We start from the raw sequence: 14,924 nt of genomic DNA, 5'->3' as shown, positions 1-14,924 counted from the left end.
CAGCAGGGAGTTGAAGCGCTGCCTTTTCAGACCTGTGAAGCTCCTGTCAGGATAATTTCATATGCTGATGTATGTGTCTCGTACAGGATTATATTACGTTAGGATCACACTTACATTTTGAAACCCCTGAAGCATGCAATGCTAAAGTGGACCAAAACAACTTCCAGTCTTTATCTCCCCCATCAAATTGTCTTCCCATGAGAGGCAGAGCTCTGCTCTCTGCCCTTTTCAGTATGTGTTTACCAGCTTGAGTCTTTCATTCAAAATCATTTTATTCAGACAGTTTAAGATTCCTTTTAAGGTTGATTGTGATTTTCTCCTCCCACTTTCCTTCTTGAGTGAACTTATATATTCATTAATCAGTCTATTTTTGTTTTAAATCCATTCCTTCAAAGACTGGGCTATCTGAGGGCAACCCTTTCTCAGAAATTATAGGCTATCTGTTGCATGAAACAATCATTTAAATGATGCCTCTGTAATCTCTGTTCCTAGTCAATTTTAGAGACGATGGCAGACAGAGCTATTATCAGTGTAACTGACTTGGAGAAATAAAGGGAAATGCAGATGTTGTCTTGTTGACAATTTTATGAGTAAGCTGAGTGCAGACACTAAGAGCTGATCATTGATATGGGCAAGATTTGGCGGGGGGCCGGGATGGAAGTGTGACAAATACAAAAATTGCAATGCTTTTTAATGAAAATGTTTCTGTCCTCCTTCTTGCTCCTTCTTGAAGGATTTCTTCATGGTGCTGGAAGAGATCTGGAGCCAGAGATCCCCTTCTGTAGTCACTGGCGGTGACAAAGGGACTGGCCAAGAGCAGTCACTGTACACACAAATCAGTGCACTTACAAGAGAAGGTACCCCAATTATCACAGCATACGGAGAATAAGATGGGCAGGCTGGCTGCTATCCTTTTCCTCGCACATGTTTTAGCAGTTGCAGCCCGTTCTCTTGTTTTAAATGACGCAAGACCATGCCAGCAAATAATCTCAGTTGCTATAATAATCTTTAGGCCAGTCATTAAAGACCCATATTTACCATGTGCAGCTAAAGTTCGACAGTAATGGAAGATGGCAAGATGGAAGGCAATTGGTTTTGTCATTTTAGAGTGAACAGATTGAGTGACTGAGGTCGTTTTAAGCTACTCATACTTACAGCTGGTAACATTGCCATCTGATAGCACTTTCATTTTGAAAAAGAGGTCTAGGAAAACAAGTCTGTTCCTAAGTAGCATGTTTTAATTTTTGTGGCCACTGCTATTTTCACAGTTGTTCAATATTTTTGAAGAACTGAATTGATTTCTTTGGGGAGGGGAGGAAAAAATGCTTGAAAAATACTCTCTGTTCTTTGTGGTTGGTTCCTCCCTGTAACTATTGGGTTAGACAATCCACCAATGACAAATAATTTGCCATCTGCATAACTGTATCCCAGATTCTGAGCCCCATTTTGAATAGGCTCATTTGGGGTTTTAGAAAATAAGAATTGCTGAGACAAGTTGCTTAGAAGAAATTATTATTTCATTCTCTTTTTAGTGAATTCACATTAGATAAAGGATGAATAATACAAGTTAATAAAGTGTCTGCCTCTTTATGTTTGCATGAGGATTTTTTTTTTTTTGAGAACTTGGGAAAGCAGACTAAACACAGTGAAAACCTGGATGGTCACATGCTCTGAGCACAAGAAAAGCAGTTTGTTTTTTTTTTTCTTAAATGAAAGACAAATAAACAAAACTACCTGCTGGTCAAACATATTTTAGAGAGCTTTTCTACAGTCTGAATTAGCATGGCTAGTTACTGTTTAGAAGAACAATGCTATTTGATAAACAGTAAAGAGGGTAACTCAGCAACTGTAACTGACTTGGGTTCTATGGCACATAAAAAAGGATGATTTTTACTTATTTTTCCTTTGCTTTTGGAGACTGGATACCTTAGCAGAGGTTCATAACTGCTGTTAGTTGTATAACCATTTGGGTATACCCATCTGGGAATACAAAGATTAGAAATCTAGGGCTTCTAGCAATGCAGGTCCTCTTCTGCTGCAGTTTTTCCCCCAGCTCTACCCCTGGTGAAAGTAAGAAAAATAGACCAATTACTTTCCTAATGTTGCATCACTAGGTGATTCACACAGTGATGAATCCTTGCCTGACACGTTAAAGCAGGCTTAAGGAATGATGAGAGAGTTATGAAATCATTTTAATGGAAGTGTTCTTTAATGAGTCTGTTTCTTGTCCTCTATTCTGGAACTCTCTAATAAACAACATTTCAAACAACTCTTTAATGTCACCTGTGGAGAAGTACCCAAATGTAAAATGCATCTCTTTTCCTATTCTTTTTGATACGTATTTCTGGTGACTTTTTCAGAGTAAGTGAAAAGCAACAATGAGAGGAAGAGTATGTGTGAATGATTATGCTTTTTTTTTGGCTGGCTAATGACAGAATTTATTGGACTCTGGTTCCTTAATTTTTTTAATTAAATCCTTATTTTAGTTATGCTAAGAGTTAGCATATGTAATTCTCCAGTCTATGGGTGCCTTATGAATATAAATGCATTGTTATTAACACTGCTTATCATAACCAAATATCTTTCTCACACTGGTTGACTACTGGGAATCATTAAAAAAAAAAAAAAAAAAAGTTTTAATGCTAAAATCTGTTGGGTATGTGCCAGAAAGTGTGCTGAAGCTCAGGAGGAAGGAGCAGATTTGTTTATTTGAGGTATGAATGTCCTTATAGACCAAACAAGGGTGAATATCTGTGTAACCATCATAGACTGCATCTAATTGACATGGTGCAGTGCAACAAGGAACATGAAAATTCTCTGCATTAAAAACATTTCTGCTGGATGTTGAGGCTTTTCCCTACCAAGTAATTGCAGTATGTTATTGCATACTGAGATCTGAGTTTGCAACATTTCATGTCCACTGCATAATGCTCAGTGCAGGCTACAGCAACTGTGTTGACCTCTACTGGATTAAGGCCTAAGAGATTTTGGTACAGTATCTTTAATGCTTTTATAGAAATCTGGACTTGGTGCCATGGGTGAGAGCCGTATCACTGAGATCAGTAGGATTAATTATGAATTTGAAATTAACTGTGCGTTGATGTGCAACATCGAACTGGGACATTCACAGGGCAAGAAAGCAAGAGCACCAGCATCATGGTAAGGGAAGAACATTGGATATTGTCTCTTGGAGGACTCTGTGATAATGCCCAAGAGTGCTCAGGTTCATGCCCAAGGTGTTTGAGGTGAAGCATCCCTAAAGTTAAAGTGTTAACTAATGCAGTTGGGGGCAGAAAAGGCACCTAGAGCTATCCTCAAGGCTGGAAGTGATGTATAACTGTGAACCCTGGCTTGCTCACTTCTATTTCAGAGATTTGTATTTAACCACTGTTGGTATTTGGAGAAGTGTGAGGTTAAGTAAAATTAAACAACCTGAATTCCATGGCAGTGCCCTTTTAGTCCACTATTATCACTTGTTTTTAAATACAATCTGTGAGCGCTACCTCTTATTTCACAAAAATACAGTCAATTTCCCAAAATAACAGTACATGACTTTCATGTACTTCTGAATACACGGTATTTCAGAAAATGAAAGAAGCCATATTTCCAGCATGCATTCCTAAGCAGTGGGATGGTCTTCATTCATGTGGGTATGACTGAAGGCACAGTTCTCCTAGTTCAATAACAGACCATTTCTCATGCTCACAAATTGTAGTGGTTTCAGTAACCACACACAAGTGCAAATCCAGCACCCTTCCAGGTTGTCAGGGTTTTCCCATTCACCTCCATGTATATCGAGACTCTGTGACACACGTTGGATGCGACAACAAGATCACAGTTCTTAGAGTGGAAAATGGAGCTTCAGGATATCTGAAATTTTAAGTCAGGATAAGAGACTAGCTATTTAACTCCATTATTTTATGAAATATTCCCCAAAAATATTTTCTAATACCTTACAGCTACTCAAAATATAATTTATCTTAGGATGGCTGTTAAGTGGTCAATTGATAAAATAATTCTTTTACTTTTTATAAATGCTTGAAAGAATGGTATTATTTGCAAAGACTGCCGAGTAAAAAGTAAATTGACAAGTAAAATCTTGATAAGTTCTGCAAAGTAAGCAAGTATTAAAATGTTTGCTATTGGTACAATGAGTGTCTGCAAGGATGACAGGATACTATTTCTAGTGAAGTTAAAACTTTCTGTCAATAGGACTGCACAGAGTAAATTTCAATGTAGTTTAATCAATTGTTTTAATTTGAATAAATCACATTTACTGTTAATACTTGTCACCAAAATAATAATAATAATAAAGGCTTTATGTCAAACAAAGGCTTTATGTCAAACATTTAACCTAAAATAACATTTTGTGAAGATTTTTCTCCCTGATCAACGTATGGATCCAAAGTTTGAAGTTAAAAAAAAAAAAGACTTCAGCTGAAGCAATTCTAACTTAAACCAGTATGCCTAATTCCAAAAGTATGCATTTTAACTGTATTTTCAAATAGGTAATTGAGTATGTATCTACAAGATGCTTCCCTCACAGGTTGTGGATAGGTGACAAAAGAACTTCAAGATCTCTTTTCTGCATGAGTTCAGATTCCCAGAGGAAAAAAGACTTTGTTCTGTGCATTTCTGCCAGCTGACACACAGAAAGACTAACGGCTTATCTTTTGCTCCATGGAAATCTAACTGTGATATGTTAATGGCCTTCATTAGATGTGTCACCTAACAGTCCCAAGCCCTGTCATGTGCTCAGGGTCCTCTCCTCCCGCCAAAATGTTTTATCACTCTTATAATGATGTGAAGGGAGGCACGGGCCTTTAGCGGCAGCACCTGAGACGTCTGCAGGGGGATGATGAAATGTACTGTCATCTCCCAGGTCCTGTGCAGCCATCTTAAGCACTGTCTTCCTGGTTTCCTCAAATCACTCCACGTTTTGTGATAACTCTCTATAAATGTGTGTGAATAGCCTGCTTTCATGCTTGAACTCGGTTACGTGATTAATGCTTAATGAGTTCATTATCCTATTTAACGTTTCATGGATAATTTGTGACTATTTAAAAATAAACATGTATATTCAAGGTCTGAATTAATGAGGAGAAAAAAGCAAGTATTGAAGTACGTATTGATAGGATAAGTAATTGCTTAGAACAGGAAAAAATCCACTTCTCCTCTCCCACATGTAACCCAAATGTATAAATAGGTCAGTAGATACATGCACATAAACAGGTGTTTTTGTTAGCTACATTTATGTCCTTCCACAAAAAGTATCAGGATGGCTCTTCGTGCTACCAGTAAATTGTGGATTCAAAAGAGATTTGTAACCTCTTTTCTGAAATACCGAGAACTAACAAGCTGGTTAAGCTTTAGGTATTCTCGGCTTGAGCATTTTGATCCTCTTCTCATATATTTATAGGGAAATAGAGAGTAGAACTGAATTTTAGAAGTAGAATTGGATTTCATTTGCATATATTTTGTTGGACGACTCAGAAGGGATGGATCCTACTCCTATGGAAGGCTGTATTGAGAGAAAAAAAAAAAAAAGTGTTTCTGAAGTATATCTGCACTGCTTTCAAGGCATTCCCTAGCACAGTTTTTGTCTCTGCCACTACCGCTTTCATTCCTGCTACTGTGCTGTTTCTTTTGCTATCCTTTTCTTCCTTGAAAGTGATGAGATCTACAGCACACAGGACATAACTGATAACATTATCTCCTGGTAGACATCACATGCCAGGTAAAGAGATTTGTATTTAGCATAGAGCACCTGAAATGAATATACGTTCAGCCTCCACTTGACAATATCCTTTAGATTACGGTGTCTTGACGTGCTTAATGTGGTACTATGCTAGATGAGACTTGCGAATCAGAAACTGTTATGTTTGTGTCTAAATCAAAAACAATATTCACCCTAAAATGAAATTCCAGTCCCCCACAGAAGCCAAGGAAATTTTGCCTTCAACTTTCCTGTGACCAGAATTTCAATCAGAGTTGTTACAAGAAAAACAATTGAATAGCTTTGGTGGTTATCATTTCACTCAGAATCTCCTGCATTTTTATTAAATTAGCAGTCAATAACAATAACTTCTGAGAGTGTTAGAGGACAACAGAAGAACAAAGAAGAAAAGGAAACCTTGAAAGGTAGATGTTTTTCTTAGGCAGGCACATGCTAGCCTTTGATAGTGGATGTAGTTCCGTCCCCATCTGTGGGAACCTGAAAAGGAACAAACAATTAGTCTGCTATAATCTGTATCAAATCAAAATTAATACTACCCCTTGGGGTTACATACGTCTGGGCAATTTGCGATAGTGAGATCTTATTGGAAGTACACTCTGGAGTCTGCCCAGGAATAGGTTAGTCCATTATAGAGATAGACAAAGGCATCCTTATCATTGTGTCCTAGCAGTGCAACATGGCTTATGGTCTGTGGAGCTGTGGTTTTGTGAGGCTGGAATAATAAAAAAAGAAAGAATAGACCATGTCTGTGGTGAATGGCCATGTTAGTGTGGAGCAGTAAAACCAGGAAAAGGAACCATATTCAAAAAGGATTTTGTTCCAACAATTTTGAATGCTGTTTTGTACTCCATAGAAAGCAGTATCAAAACTATGAGTTTATCTTTTCACTTGAGATAGTTTTGCTAAGCCAGAACAGATATTGGAGCCTAGTTCATGCATCATGAAGAGAATTACTAAGTTATGAAAACATGGGAGACAGAAATAGTGTTTATTAAACTTGCATGTTGAGTTTGCAATTACAGGCTCCAAAACATAGCAATAATATAAATACCTATTTTCGACAAATGAATCCAATAATGCTGCAAAAGAAGGGCACAAGTTTCAGAGTCAAGTTTCAGATAAAATATTTCTGATTTTCTCATTACTACTTTAAAGGGCAGGCCAAATATGGTTTATCGTATTTTCTATTTATATTTATTTTATCAAGGAGAAGATGCCACAGAATTGCTACCTAATGCTCTGTCATGAGCATAACACTACTGGAAGGGGGTTTACAGAAGGAAGTAGAAATCAAATCATATTGATGAAGTGCATGTCATGAGGCAAACAAATCACAAATAGAGGAACTCAGGGGAACAACTAGTTTTCAAGTATTTAAAACTCCATCATGATATGTACTAAATTACTCAGGTATCACACCTATGGAAAGGGTGGAAGAAGTGAACAAATCCAAAAATAATGTTTTTCTTCAGAACTCTGGTTATGTTTACAACTGAAATATATGCTTCTCTAACAAAACTAAGCTAAAACCTTTCATATAATTGTAATGTGTTTCAACTGGAATTGCAGAAATGTTGTATCATCTTACAGCTAGGGTATAAAATCATAGGAAGAAGTGAACATTTAAACTAGATTTATCCCCTGTGGAGGACTTCATACGGAAATTAGAAGATGATCAGATCTCTGAATGGTAATTTAATAGCTAATTTAAAAGCTTCTCTTGCTTAAATTGTAAAGAAACCACAAGATACATAGTTAATATTACACAATGCATACTATAGCACAGGCATATGTTAGTGAGGAAAGGACTCCAAAGCCACAATTTGAGTTTCATATTAATTTGAATATATAAGATTACCTAAAATGTCAGGTGCTTTTAATCACGTTTTAAGCCACCAATTAACACAAAAACAACCTACTGTTCTGACTTTAGGCAGATTCTACCTAATCCCAATAAACCACTCTGGGAAGTAATTCTTCATTCAACATCCAGTCTATTAAATTCACTTGCAAATAAATGAGTGTTGCACTACAGCCAGAAACTCAGTAAATTTATCCAATTTGGGGACTCAAAATTCTCTGCCTTCACCTCCCTCTCTTTAATATTGAAGGCTGTAGCTTTAATGCCTCCACTATCTCAAATGCAGTGAGAGCTAAGCCCTAATCACTCGAGCAGGCTAGTGTCAAGCCACCTGCGGGTCTGCACGAACATTGGTACTCACACTCAAGCCCAAACTGCCTCCTGCATTTTTGTCTCTGCTATTACCTTTAGGGGCTTTTTATATATTTGCTTTTATAATAATATTCCCCATGCAGAGAGGTCAAGGAAATTAGAACTATTAAGCTGATTGCACTAAGCACAATAGAATTAAATAGCACAGCATCAAAATCATGCAGAAAGATTACATTGAACAGTGCTCTGTGCTACATTCAAAAAGTAATTTCATATTAATTAATCACTGGTCATTTTTTACACTGACTTCTCAAGGCTTAAAGATGCTGTTGTGAGATTTGGAGATGGTTTTGATTGCTCAGCCGCACAGGGAAAATGGGCTTTGTTAATGCGTTGTGAAGCACGGCTCCGCTCTTTCCCCTGGCTGGTTGGATGAGCTCCAAAGGGACTTGTCCCTTCAGTGAATTTCTTACAGAGAACCTTGACGTCCTGTGAGTTTCTCTCTCTCTATTTAGCTCTCCTTTTTATTTGGACAGCTGTGAAGGAACAAGGTATATTCTCCTTTTCCAGCACAGAAGAAAGAGAGAGGAAAAAAGAAACAACAACCACCAAAAAAAAAAAAAAAAGAGGAGTCAGCTTCATTACTTTTTCAAGTAAATAAGCCTAAAACACTCATGGATTTCCCCACAGGGAAAGCTTCTGACTGATATGTTGAGTCAAGACAACGTGAAGCTCTTCCAGCTGTCACAGCGCAGCAAAAGTACAGGTTTGTCTGCCAAAAGCCAGAAGGTTATTCTGTCACTGCTTCTGAATGAGCATGTCGGGGATAGTTTGCTGATTAATTCAATCCAGTTGCTTCTAAGATGGTTTCACTGAAAATAACTGACTGATATTTATGCACTGACCCTCTGCTTCTGTGATTTGGACATAAATGTTTCAGAAACAAGGAACTTTGAACCACCTTGGAGCTGCATCTCTAGCAGGGGCATCGGTGGGGCAGGCTGGGACTTCTTTCTGATAGCCAAAAACCCTGGGCCTCTGGCCAGGGAGCGTGGATCCATCTCATCCGAAAGGGGGAAGAGCCCCTGGAGCAGGTGGCACAACAGCTCCCGGTGCTGGTTGGATCAAGCACGCTTATCTTTCAGGATGGAGTAGTATAGCAATCTGCATAAAAGAGAACAGGACCACATCTTTATGTCAAGGAGTCAATCCAAAGTCCTCAGAAGGGAAAGAACACCTGAAGGCAATCAGGCATTTTCAGTCAACTCCAAGGTGTGAAGAACAGCTGTCTCTTGCATTCTACGCCTGATGGTGTCCATTCTCCTTATCAAAGAGGACCATGACCGAAGTGCTGACATGTGACTACCTACAGGAAACTTCTCATCCCCTTCAGCAGGGGTTTATTTTTTTAAGAACAGCCTCTTCTGTATCTTCATGCTGTAAGGTAAAAATATTTGGAATCAGAACAACTTTTGGAGTCAGACTCAACTTCTAGCCTAGACAGGTGAAAAATTACCTATCCTACTGGGTTTTGATTGAAAGTTAGGGTTTTACATGAACAATGAAAGGTGTGCAAATTCTGTTTTTTTCCATAAAATGAAAAAAGTTTTTACTCAAAAATGGTAAACCAGTATTTTAGAAAATACCAAAATAGCCACTATTTTTGATAAAAGAAAAATAACTTCCTCAAGGAAAAAGTCTTAATTTCATGGAGCTTTGTAAGTTCAAAAAGGTGTTCAAACAGCATGTAGTAACTACCTAATTATAGTGGCCTACCAATAAGAAACACAGAGAAGAAATGCCTTTAATTTCTTATATAAAGCATATCTCTCACCATTTTAAGGGGGCAATTTCTCAATTGCAGCTGAAATCTAAAATTATCAGTTTGATCAATGGTCTAGGTAGATGAAAAATCTGGTCAACCCATTAAATAAGAAAGTTAATAAGAAGAGAGAACCATCTCACAGTTCATGAAATAGTACAGCAAAGTATAATTTTTCAAGTCTTAGTAATTATGTTGGCTATCACACCATTACTGATATAATGTGAAGCTAATAAGCCAAGTAATTAGAATGCACTAGGTCAGAGTTTTCACCTTAATATGTGAAGGGTAAATGAGAATGAGGCATTATAATATTTAGCATATGGCTAAAACAGTACAAAAGCAATACAACTGAAAGGTTACTTTTTAGAGGGAAAATGCTCATCAAGTTGAAAGTTGTTTGTATTGACTTACATGCTGGGCCCAATGAAGGTCATTATGGGGATTTAATCATGTTACAAATGCATCAGAGATGCTGGAGTTTCTTGTATGTGAACAACTTGCTGCATTGTGCAGCTGTGGTGAAAGTTCTTACAATCTGAATTGCATTTCTCTCTCACAAGCCACTGGCAAATCGAATGCAAGACTACAAGAGACTTCCTAGTAGGAAGCCCCAGATCAGTCAGTACCTTAGAAAAGGAAGTGTGATGTTCCTGAAAAGTGTTGGGGGAAATACTTCCTTTTGTTATGTTTCTGTCTACAGCATCACCAGACCTAATTCTGTTGTTTTATGTTCGCACTATTAGACTCTTTCAAAAGAAATCCGAGTACAGAGAAATTAAGCTCTGCTTGCTACTTTTGTTACGGGGCACAGCGATGCCCCATGTGTGACTGTGATGCACAAGGCTACCAGTTGTGTTGCCATGCAAAAGGTCTGTAACCTTTGCTCGATTCCACCTTGTAATAAAACCTCTCTTTTTGATTCCTATTTGTCAGTATCAAAGAAAAATGGAGATCATGAAACTGGTCTGCAACAATTGAGTGGAAAAATGCACAGACTGAATGAAAGAAGTCAATTGGAGAAGTCATTTGAATTCTTATGGCAAAGCAGCAAGAAAAAGACTGCCTCCCAGAAGGTTTTGAATTCAAAAGGTGCCTTTGAGGTTTTAGAATCTCTTCAGCTTGCATGTTGTAAGCAATACCAAACACTAAAAACATTAAGAGCTCTGAGGAATGCACATTCCTACGCTTCGCTGAGCAGCATTACTTTAAAGGGCAGTTATGTAAAGTTCTGAAAATTGCTTCAGAAACTGAAAAGGAAGATAACTCTGATGGGACAGAGCCTACAGCACGCTTGATCAACACTGAAAACGTAGGCATTGTCACACGTGTGAGGTAGTTGTCTCTATCTGAGGATCTGATCTTGATGAGAACAGGAGTGGAAGGCTCCCTTCGTCCCACGTCCCTGTTTCAGATGATGGTATATGAAAGGTGCACTTAGGGAATAAGCTTATCATTTACAGGGAAACGATTTTAACAAATGTCCTTCAGATGTAGTCATATAAGAAATAACTTTTTAGATGGAAATTGGAACATGCCCAGCAAACAAATCATGATAAGTCAGATCAACCACTCTAACTTCACTTTCTAAGGAACTAAAACAAAATGTAACTGTAAGGTGGGCATGACATTTATGATGTGTATAAAATTTAGTGAAAAAATGGACTGTTCTAATGTTAACGTGTTTTATAGACCAAAATTATTTTATTTAAATTTTAGCTACATTACCACTTTAGATAAAAAGCTGTGGATAGAACTACAGACTGAGTTGTTGACATTCATTCATAGGGCTTTTACATAGCTGTTAGGTAGAAAGCATTTAGGGAGTAGGGCCTGACCTGATTTCTATGGCTTCTACTACATTGACTTTCTTGAAGCAGGAGTGGGTGCTGGAAGAGGTGAGAAGTCATAGTTTTCCAAACCTCAAAGGAAAAAAAATTAAAGAAAAGGAGCTGTCTTCTTACAGCAGCACCACTACCATCCTCAACAACTTTTTGCTCACAGCCTGCCCAAGAGCAGAGGTTGACTGAGCAGTGCAAGGAATGAGCACAACAAAGGGAAACCTCCACCTGCATCCCAGCAGGAGATTTGGGTGACAGTGGTGGAACAGAAGGTCTTGCAGCAAGTTCTGTGCCTCACCAGTGCTCTGCATAGGGAATGTCCCATGGTCCCAATCAAACTCCTCGGTGACCTTTAGGAGCCACTTGCTCCTTCTTTGCCTCTGGTCAAGAACTGATGTGTGGGAAGCTGCTCACCAAAGCAAGTCTTCTTGGCACCAACAGTTTTCGGTTCTACTTGTTTAGATCCTGCTAAATAAAATGTCAGTGAAGTGAATATAAATGAGCATAAAAATAACTTATCATTGCCAGACTATACACTCAAATTATAGTTCCTCAATAATTATTGACTGATGCGTCTAAGCATATACCTTTCATATCCATGCTAATTAATGAGTTGGCACCTCAAGAGATTCAAAAATAAGCCTTTTCCTTCACTGGAAATGATGTGTAAGACTCCAGAGTATTTCCATGTAAAATTCCATCTAATATTTATATTTCATTAAAATATACTTTTTTTTAACATTTTGGCACAGTAGCTATCATTTAACTCCCACATGTCTTAACTATGTTCACACAAGGGCATGAATAATTGAAAACATGATTTATGCAGTTCATTTCACTATTGTTTTTTCTGTTGCACGCACTGTCCACGAACTCAGCGCAGACTTCTCAGGTGCACTTCTTCCCAAGCACAAGTTTTGCATCTCTCCAGTGAGCAGTGCAAGAGGCTAAAGGAACTTCAGGGAGGAGTTGTTGCACTTTTGTTGCTAATCACTTCAGGAGATAACACGGGCTCAAGCTTCTGAGTGATGAAGATCAGCGAGCTTCTGTCTTCCTATTGCCTCTCTAAAGGGCTTTGTGATAAGATGCTCAGACATCCATTTTCTTTTTTTCCCTCTCAAATGCTTCAAGCTGATAAAGGACTGAAAAGTGCTCAGATATCATCTATTCGTCCGCCCCGTTCCCCCTGCTGCCCCACACCCCATGTATATCAATGAGGAAAAGCAACAGGAAGTATGATACTGAAGCCATTGTAAACCTTGTCCTTCTACTCCAGAGTAAAGTTAATTTGCATCAAATTACAAGTCTGTCACAGTTGCAGGTGTGAATGTCACTAGAAGACATGCATTGTCAGTTTTTATTTCATCATGCACTGAAACCTGGAGGCAATTATTCATGTTTAATATCTGAACTTTAAATAGCTTTAAAGATGTTGAAGCAAAAGTCCACTTAAAAATAAAAGTGGAAATAAAGTTTAAAGTTCCAGTAGGTTTCAGAGGCTAAGATAAGGGGAAATATCACTTAGTAAAGACTTGCTATAAACTGGAAAAGTAGTTTTTTGTTTCAAATCTCTTCAGGTTTTCAGCAGATCTCTGCCTTGCTTGATCCTTTGGTAGAATTGCAATCAGTGCCTAAGCCACAAAAAAAGACTGCTGCCTAAATCATGAAGGTATATGTTGTCTTCAGACAATAAATGATTGTTATTGCCCAATTTAATTTTAAAGGAAATGAGCAATGGATGACTGGTGTAAAAAAAAAAAAAAAAAGTGGATCTTGGATCTCCTTTGCTTATTTCACAGTGCATAAACATAAAAAGTAGTTTTGAAAAAATGAATGTTGCAAGTCTCCAGTGGAAGAAATTCAGATCTACAAGTATTGCTTTCCTTTCTGATTAACTGTGGCAGGGACGGAGCTCTAGAGAGGAGCAAGAGCTCACTGCCCAGCAGTTGAAGGCACACTTCACTAATGCCTCTCTGAATCCTGCAAGTCTGCAGAAACAGAGAAGAAATCTCCTAGGACAAGCCTTCCTTCAGGCATTGAAAAGGTTCTTTTTTTTCAAGTCCTAAAGAAAACCTAGAAGAACAGAAGCTGCAGCAAAATGAAGAGCTGTTTAAAGCACTGCCCATACTGTTTCTGTGACATTGTGGTTTCATTGCGTTCAGTGTGTCTTTGTGGTTGGGAGCAGGGACTCTGCCAGCCCTCACGATGTCACTTTTGCTCTGGGACCTGCATCAATGATGAGGGTACAGAACAGGTCAGAATGGAGCTGGCTCTTACCTGGTCTGGAAATCACTGAAGTAAATGTTCCTGCATTACAAATAAGCATCAAAGCCTGCTGGAATCAATGGAGAGAAGTCTTATTGCTGCTACTGATTTTTATTTAAAATTTTATTACTGCAGTTCAGATGAAAGCTAGATGCTTGGCATATGCAGGTCATAAACCCCTGACAGCTGATTGTCAGCCAAGGCTAAAACATGACTTTAAAAGTGACAGGTGGGGAGAGGCTTACAGAACTTGACCTGCCTTAAGCACATCAGCATGTGACACCAGCCCCAGGTTAATAAATATTCTTTACTGTGAGCATGTGCAGAGGGGCTGTTCGAGTATAAGAAGTTGCCATATGGTGTAGCCAGTGCACCTGTGGTGCTGCAAAGAATGATGGATCATGTGCTCTCGCAGTTACATGGTGTCATCAGTTATTTGGGTGAGAGTGGGAGAGACCACATGTAAGCTAGGTAGTGTGTCTTCTCAAAACCTTTGAAATAATACAAGATTGGACTGCAACGTGCTTGTAGGAAGAGATGATGCTAATGTGTATCAGGTGGGTGGAGGAGCGCAGGAAGATTTAATGTGCTTTGTGCTATTTCCATTCCAGCAAATCCATGTCTGGAGGTGTCCTGGAATACTTCAGAGCTGAGGTCAATTTTGGCAATGCTGTATTATTATAGGCAATTCCAAATTTCTCACCTCAGAGAGCTGAAAGGCAGGGAAGACTGTAGCATAAATTTAAACTGACCAAGAAAAGAGGTCTTCCAGGAGAATTTAATTCCACCACATTTTTGAAGTAGCTAAAAAATGAGGTCTCAGACAGCAGATGCAGCACTAGGCGTTTGGTGCAGGATGGTGTGCATTCCAGGGCAGCTCTCTGGCTATGGTTGCAAGCTGGCTACTGGCCAGTGAATAAAGAGCTTAAGGGGTGGGCAAAAGGCAGCTTTTGTGGTCCTTGTTTTTAGCAGACTGGCATTCATGCAGAAAGCAGCTAAAGACAAACAGGGAGTAGAGTGCTCCATGTCATGGCCCTTACTGTGGCAGTGGCCTTCCCCAGTGTTGCAGTCTACACTGGGCTGGTC

At 38.6% G+C, this 14,924-nt stretch overlaps 1 protein-coding gene and 1 long non-coding RNA gene across 2 annotated transcripts in view; both read left to right on the top strand.

Moving 5' to 3' along the window:
• Window positions 1-14,924, top strand: part of LOC308198147 (uncharacterized protein) — a 390,404-nt gene that overhangs the window by 339,654 nt on the left and 35,826 nt on the right. The gene's annotated exons all lie outside the window — the stretch shown is intronic.
• Window positions 6,169-12,397, top strand: LOC308198153. The gene is made up of 2 exons (XR_013953661.1): window positions 6,169-9,354; window positions 10,669-12,397. It is a non-coding gene; the product is annotated as an uncharacterized lncRNA (long non-coding RNA).

This window comes from Anser brachyrhynchus (assembly GCF_964034855.1).
Source record: "Anser brachyrhynchus genome assembly, chromosome: 7".
Taxonomy (NCBI): domain Eukaryota; kingdom Metazoa; phylum Chordata; class Aves; order Anseriformes; family Anatidae; genus Anser; species Anser brachyrhynchus.
This window is presented reverse-complemented; position numbering and strand designations above follow the sequence as displayed.